Source organism: Triticum dicoccoides, chromosome 2B (genome assembly GCF_002162155.2).
Source record: "Triticum dicoccoides isolate Atlit2015 ecotype Zavitan chromosome 2B, WEW_v2.0, whole genome shotgun sequence".
Taxonomy (NCBI): domain Eukaryota; kingdom Viridiplantae; phylum Streptophyta; class Magnoliopsida; order Poales; family Poaceae; genus Triticum; species Triticum dicoccoides.
In genome coordinates, this window is record NC_041383.1 from 55,489,539 (window position 1) to 55,497,606 (window position 8,068).

The following is an 8,068-nucleotide window of genomic DNA, read 5'->3' on the forward strand; positions in this document are numbered from 1 at the left end:
TCGTGAAGACGTACGACTACATCAACCGTGTTGTCACCTTACGGTCTACGAGGGTACGTGGACGATAGTCTCCTCTTGTTGCTATGCATCACCATGATCTTGCATGTGCGTAGGAAAATTTTGAAATTACTATGTTCCCCAACAACATGTGGATCCAAATCAGCCCCTTACGAAGCAACGCATAGACTAGGGTTTAACCTTCTGTCACTCTAGCAACCCATCATCTACTTATTACTTTCCAATGCCTTCCTCTAGGCCCAAACAATGGTGAAGTGTCATGTAGTCGACGTTCACATAACACCACTAGAAGAGAGACAACATACATCTCATCAAAATATCGAACGAATACCGAATTCACATGACTACTTATAGCAAGACTTCACCCATGTCTTCAGGAACAAATGTAATTACTCAGAAATCATATTCATGTTCATAATCAGAGGGGTATTAATATGCATATAGGATCTGAACATATGATCTTCTACCAAATAAACCAACTAGCATCAAGTACAAGGAGTAATCAACACTACTAGTGACCCACATGTACCAATCTAAGGTTTTGGGACAAAGATTGAATACAAGAGATGAACTAGGGTTTGAGAGGAGATGGTGCTGGTGAAGATGTTGATGGAGATTGACCCCCTCCCGGTGAGAGGATCGATGGTGATGATGATGGTGATGATTTCCCCCTCCCGGAGGGATGTTTCCCCGGTAGAACAGCTCCGCCGGAGCCCTAGATTGGTTCCGCCAAGGTTCCGCCTCGTGGCGGCGGTGTTTCATCCCGAAAGCTTGCTTATGATTTTTTCCAGGGTAAAAGACTTCATATAGCAGAAGATGGTCACCGGAAGGCTGCCAGGGGGCCCACGAGGCAGGGGGCGCGCCCCCCACCCTCGTGGACGGTGGTTGGCCCCCTCTGGTATTTCTTCCACTCAGTATTTTTTATTAAATCCAAAAATGACTTTCGTGGAGTTCCAGGACTTTTGGAGTTGTGCAGAATATGTCTCTAATATTTGCTCCTTTTCCAGCCCAGAACCCCAGCTGTCGGTATTCTCTCTCTTCATGTAAACCTTGTAAAATAGGAGAGAATAGACATAAGTATCGTGACATAACGTGTAATAACATCTCATAATGCAATAAATATCAATATAAAAGCATGATGCAAAATGGACGTATCACGGACCGCCACCGGCCGAGCACCACCGCTGCCGACACCACCTGACCAGATCCGGGGGTAACCGCCGGCGGCGGCGCAGGGGGGGTGGGACGGAGGGGGCGGATGGGTGGAAGGGAGGCGCGCGCCGCCCCGGCCGCCTCCAGGGAGATGGCGGAGGCGGCGGGATGGGAAGGAGGGGAGGGGGACGGGAAGGGGCGCCCGCGCCGGGCGGCTGGCGGCGGTGGGAAGGGGCTAGGGTCCGCCGGCGGCGGGGGAAACCCTAGCGGGAGGGAAACTCCCGCTCTCGAAAGTGTGTGCAATAGTATTTTCATACTTTATAGCTTTACTATTGTAGATGTTGATCTTTTTTCAACATATAAATTTGGTCAAATTTTATGCAGTTTGACTTTGACCAAATCTTATATGCAGACTAAAAAAAAAGAAGTATGTGTTTACAGAGAGGCCCTTTTTCTGTCAAGTTGCACCGGGGCCCCTCTTGTGTCAGGACCGTCCTGCTGACCAATAGGAAATTTGCAGAAACTCTTTGCCGTCGGCCAAATTAAAACAGGGAAACTCAAGTTGCACAATTGGAAGCAAGATGAACCGCAAACACTGACAGGCTAGCTAAATACTGTGACAAACCATTATAAAATGACACTAACATTCATACACACCACTAGCGAGCTAGACCAAGGAAATGATGCTCGTTGTCTACGCAGTGACGGACCTAGAGCTTGATCACGGGGTGCTAACCTTATCAGTCACAATAGAAAAGTCTTGTATATCCATAAAAATTAGTTACTTTTATCATTCTAACCCAATAATACATATATGATTAGACTAACTACTACCAGATAAAAAAAAGTTTTGCATTTTTGGAATGCGTGCCAGGCATCCACGGCTGGCCAAATTTGATGTGTTCGGATTTGCTATTTTACAGTCGACTGTTATTCAATTCGCCAACATTCAAATCGCTGGCCGTCCGCTGTTGCGTGGAGATTGGCGCTTGGCTGTCTGGTTTTCGGGCTTGTTTTTTCTATCGGGTCCGGTTTTTTTGTCCCAGCCCGTTACCGCTCCGCCCCCTCCCCTTTCATTTGAGCGAGGATAGGAACAGGCGCTCGGGCAGTGGATGCGATTCCTTTCTGTTCATGTCGATTCCATGATCCCCCACCTGTGGAGCTTGATTTCTCTCTCATTTCTCTTCGATTCTCGCTCCTGCTGTTGGTTGGTCTCTCAATTTCTCTCTCGACTGCGTGATTTTTTGTTCATTTCTCGGTGTGTAGCTTCCGGATCTGGGGTCAGTTTCTGATTTGATTTAGTTAGGGTTCGTGTTAGGCATGTGTTGTGATCCCAGGCTGTGTTGTTGTAGATTCATGGTAGGTGCTTGTAGTTTTATGGTTCGTTCTGCTTCGCGCTGTCCGCCATCGTTCCTTGTCTGCTTCGTGGTGTCCACCATTTTTGTTCCACGTCTGCTCGTGGTAGGATCATGCGTGGTTAGTTTTGTGACTCAGACAGATGTATGGGTCAGTCATACGTTTTGAGATGGGAGTTTTTGTGGTTTGGAGTTTGTGATTTGCGTTGGTAGGTGGTCTGTTTGTTCGCTGGTAGATGGGTGTTTCCTCCTCTGGGCGTGTTGGTTCTAGGGTTTCTAGATGTTTCTATATGTAGTTAGGTTCCTCCTTTGCCCTCTGCCGCAGGTCCCCTTTGGCCTGTGAGTGCATAAATCCCTCTTACTGTAGGTTCCTCCTAGTTACACAGAGTGTCAGTGCTCTGTTTTTTGATGTGTCATTCTGTGGTGTAGCCCTGTACTAGCCTTGGTGTGATTTTTATGTGCTTTTGCAATGTAATTCCTTTTAGCTTCTCTTTCTTTTAATGCCCTGGGAACTGTGTATCTAATGCAGGTTTGTATATTTGCTTGTGCTGAGTGTTGTTATGTGTAATCCCCATAGTTTCAGTGTCATATACACTAGAAATTACTGAGTATTTTGCCTCAGACTTACTGTGTAATCCCCATAGTTTCAGTGTACTACACTATGCAAATTGCACTATATTTACTGTGCCCATAGTTTCAGTGTTTTTTCACTCTAGAATTACTAGTATTTTACTGTGTATTTTGCCCGATTTTTACTGTATAATTCATCATGTAGTTTCAGTGTAATTTACTATAGAATTACTGTGTAATTCATCTTGTAGTTTCAGTGTAGTTCACTATAGAATTTCTGTGTATTTCATCCTATAGTTTCAGTGTAATTCACTATAGAATTACTGTGTAATTCATGCCGTAGTTTTACTGTGTAATTCACTCTAGAATTACTGTGTAATTCATCATGTAGTTTCAATGTAAATCACTCAAGAATTACTGTGTCATGTTCACTCTATAATTATTATGTAATTCATCCTGTAGCTTCAGCGTAATTCACTATATAATTACTGTGTAATTCGCCCAATAATTACTGTGTAATTCATCCTATAGTTTCTTTGTGATTTGTCCTGTCGTTCAGTGTAATTTATGTGAATTACTGTGTAATTTTAATGTTTCAGCTATGTAATTCCTGACATTTTATATGGGCCCTGATTCTAGTGTAATTTCCCCTAGAATTACGATGGTTTATATATGTATTTACAGTGTATTTTCTCACATTTTTTCAGTGTATTTATCCTGGTTCAGTTATGTAATTCCTGAATTTTGCCTTTTTTATTTTTGTATTACTCTCTCATGCTAATTTTCACTGTAGTCTTTCTTCCCAATTTTTACAGTGTACCCCTAGTTTTACCGTGTAATCGCCTTGATTATCATATGTATTTACAATGAAATTTTTGCCCTAATTTCAGTGTAATATTAATGTTTTTAGCTCTGTAATTTATATGTTTTAGTTTAATGGGTAAGCTTCGGAATGTCTCTCACCAGGACATTCCGTTAGTATCATCTTTCGAGAGTGCAGATTCTGTTCGTGAACCATTCGTGTCTAATGACTTTGCGGAAGATGGACCATATCTGATGTCTATGGTAGTTATTTCTGTCTCATTTTTCTAGTTATTTTTTCATATTATGTTATCACTTCTATTTATTTTGGCTGTGTTGTCTTTTTTTCTTTTTTCTTCAGGAACTTTCTGGTGATGAAGGATCCTTTGACAAAGCTCTTTTCAAGTTTTATGTTAATCAAGTCTGTTTCCTTTTTTTTCTTTTTCTTGTGCTTGTTGATTATGTTATTGGTTATTTTTCTCTTGTTGAAGTGACTTTTGGCTTTATGTTTTTTCAGAAGCAAAATCACTGAAGAGGAAGTTACCTTCTGCTGGTAGAAGAAATGTGATTAGTCCTCCTCCTTTTGCCATGATGCTCTCGTTCGGTTTTAGCTTGTTCATCTTATTATTTGTGTTTTGAGTGCATTATTCGTGTGATGTAGTAGTGTTTTTATGATCTAATTTTTGTTTTCTATTTTTTTCTCACTTCTTGATCTCTGTTTCCTTTCGCTTGTTGTAGAGGCAGAAACGATCTACTAATTACCCTACTTGTCCGACCTTCACCAGATATTCTGGAAAGTTTTTCTCTGGGGTAGTTGATGGCATGTGTCCTAGGTATAGGGATGTCATCCAGACTTATTGTTCTCATCATGCTCCCAATCTGCAATTTTGGAAAAGAAATGTCAGTAATAGTACAACTAGCAGTTGTATTTTAACAATGTAAATACAGTTGGTTTTTCCAGTGTAAGTTATTGCATTCTTACATTGATACATTGAAATTTCTATGGAATTTCCGCTGTAATTTATATGCAGTTTGCACTGGGAATTACTATGTAATTACTAGGGGATTTGCACTGTAATTGTTGGTCTATTGCGGTGCATTTTCTTAGCCAGTTTCAGTGTAATTTATACAACTATCAATGTCATAGTGTCATTTATACAAACTATCATTTTGCACTGTAATTCTTGGTGTGCTATTGTTCTTTCCAGTGTCTTTCCGTATCATTTTGTTCTTGAAGTGTAACTTATACAACTATCAAAGTTCTGTCTATTGCTAGTGATGAATTGTTTTTTGAGTATCTAGTCTTCATCTACTGTTTGTTTCTTAACTTGTATCTAGTTTCTTTGACGCATTTGTTTTGCAGATATTCCCTGTAAGAGATGTAACGCGGGCGAAGAATTCAAGTACTAGGCATAGCAGTAGAATTTGTTCCTGACCTGTTAATTTTTCTGGGATTTCCCCAATTGTCTAGCTGCTGTTCTTCCTTCTTGCTCGTCTCCAGGTACACCTTTCTCTCCATGTTCACCCCTCTCTCCCATGGCTGCCTTCCTGATCCGATTTTGATCTGCTCTTTGTTCTTCTCCCCCACCCTTCATCCATGGTTGTCGGCCTGATTTCTTTCTTTCTTTGTGGTGTGTCTTAGGTGAGATCTCTGCTGTTATGTAGGAGGGGTTGGAGATTTCCCAAGGAGCTTGCCTTTTCCGTGGGTAGCAAGTTGATGGCGATCGTTAGCGGTGGATCCAGGGAGGTTTGTGGCCAGTTGTTAGTGGTGGTCCAGCGAGGTTTGTGGTGGTGCCGGTTTGGTTGAAACCGGGTCAGGTTTTGCCCGACCCGTTTTCCCGAAATAAGAAAATATATGATGGCCGGTTGGGAGTTTTGGGACAAACAGGTGTCATATGTTCATTGGTTGGGAAATTTGAATGTTGTTGAATTGAAAAACAGTCAATGTCAAATAGACAGAACCGCTTTCGCAAAAGTTAAGCTAGATCTGGCCCTGGTTAAAAAAAACTCCAGGATCTAACCCTTTTCCTACCGCCGGAGTCGATGGGGTAGGCAATTTATTCATGTCAGCGCGGTGCATCCCTACTGCCAAACAGCTGGCAGTAGCATGTGCAACCCTATCCCTGAGGTGCCCGGCGATAGGTGGGTACAATCACTGTATTTGATACTTAATTTTTTTACGGTAGAGCGTGTGACCCTACCGCCAAGTGCCTCGGTGGTAGGCAGTTATACACTACCGTCATCGCCGTCAGTGCCTGGTCAGCTTAATTTATGACCTCGGACCCACGTGTCAGCGACGGCAGTCGTCCCTTTTTAAACCGACCGTGCGGCAGCGCCGTCCTCATCCGCTTCACGTCCACATCTAGCACTCTCTGCTCCCCCGTCGTCGGCAAACCCTAGCCACCCCAGCAAAGCCAGATGGGGCTCTTCTCCGGCACCGGCAACAGCAAGGCCAAGGGCAAGGCCCCCGCCATCCCTTTCCCCTCGGAGTTCCTCCCACCTTCGCCGGCGCCGGCTCGCCGGTAGAGACAGCGCGTCAACGTGCCAGTGCATCAGGCGGAGTAGCACTGGCAGCACCGCGTGCCTCTCCCGTACCCCGACGCCACCCTGCCGCACGACTGGCACCTGGATCCGGAGAGGATCCCAGTGCCGGCGGCGCCGCGGTCGGCTGGGCGCACACGGAGGAGGTGCGGCACCGGCGGGCGCTCCTGACGCCGGAGCAGCGCCACGACCCCGCCTACGTAACTGACTCGCCCAACTGGGTGAGATGGTTCGTCTTCGAGCACGAGGAGGCGAGGCGACGCGGCGTTCGTGAGGTCAACTGTAGCGTGTTGCGGACCCCGGTCGTCGTTCGTAAGGAGGACTAGGCGGCGGAGGACGCTACCAGGCGGCCCTTGCGGCGGTCTACCGGGAGAGCGAGGAGGACGAGCGGTGCAGGGCGGAGGCGGTTGAAGAAGAGGAGGCGGCGTACGAGGCGGCCATGGCGCAGGCCATTGGCCTCTCCGCGGCGGGCGACTGTGTCCTTCCGCTGGTGGCCCCGCCGTCCCCTCTCCGCCACGTCGTCAAAGCCGAGCCGGAGCCACAGCCGAAGCCGGAGCCACAGCCGTCCCCCATCGAGCGCTACTCCTGGACGGGAGTAGTGCGCGAGTGGGTCCATGCGCCATCGGTCTGGGTGGGGGCGACGCCGGCTTAGGAGGCGGCGTACCTCTAGATGTGCCACCAGCGACGGCTGGCCGAGGAGCGCCGCGACGACGAGTACCTCGAGATGCTCGAGCGCGATCTCGAGGACGAGCAATGCGAGGCCGCGGCGGCACAGGCGGCCGCACAACTCCCCTGTGCCGGCACCGCCTGCGGTGGCACAACTGCTCGCGGCCAACATCGCCGCCGCCTGAAACATGGCGTTCCCCTGGCCCGGCCCTACGCCGGCGCTCATCGACCTCATCAACCCCGAGGACAACGACGACGACGCCTATGGCAGCGCGCCGCCTCGTAGTTTAGTTGGTTTTTAGTTTCTTTAATGCTAATGTTGACGCGTGTACTCTCACCAGCCTTCCTGGCCGGCTTTAATTTTTAGTTAATGTTGTTTTTATTTTAAATATGCATGCACTCTTTTTTTTTCTCGCGCCGTCAAAATGGGTCAGACTAGCGTTGGACGCATGCGCCGACCCAAACGCGAAAGCGGACATTCGTGTCCGTCTGACCGACCCAAACGGACAAAAAAAGGGACAAAATCGCCGTCCGTTTGGGTGGTCCCGTTGGAGTTGCTCTAATGTGTTGAGATCAAAGTCTCGTGGAGCTCTGCTAAACTTTCAAAAGATTGGTTCTAGAATTGGAAGTTTAGTTCTAAATTTTACCAGTGGGAGTTGTCATAGTTTCACACGAAACCACGGGGGAAACGCATTCAGTACGTCCACCAACCTCATCCTCACGGGGTGCACTTGAGCGACCACCTCCAGAAGCCCGGTCTGCGCAGGCGGCGGCGGGGCCTCCTTCGTCCCCTCGCGCGGGTGGTCAGTCGCGGGCCAGATCCGCCGGGCCTGGGCGCCGGACTGGTTGACGGGTGCGGCGGCACGGCGTGCTGCGGAGTGGTCGAGCTCCTGGCGGCGGTGCGGCGGGAGTCATGGTGGTGGTCCTCGCCTCTTGGCGCGCGGGGCTGCTCCGGGGCGGCGGCG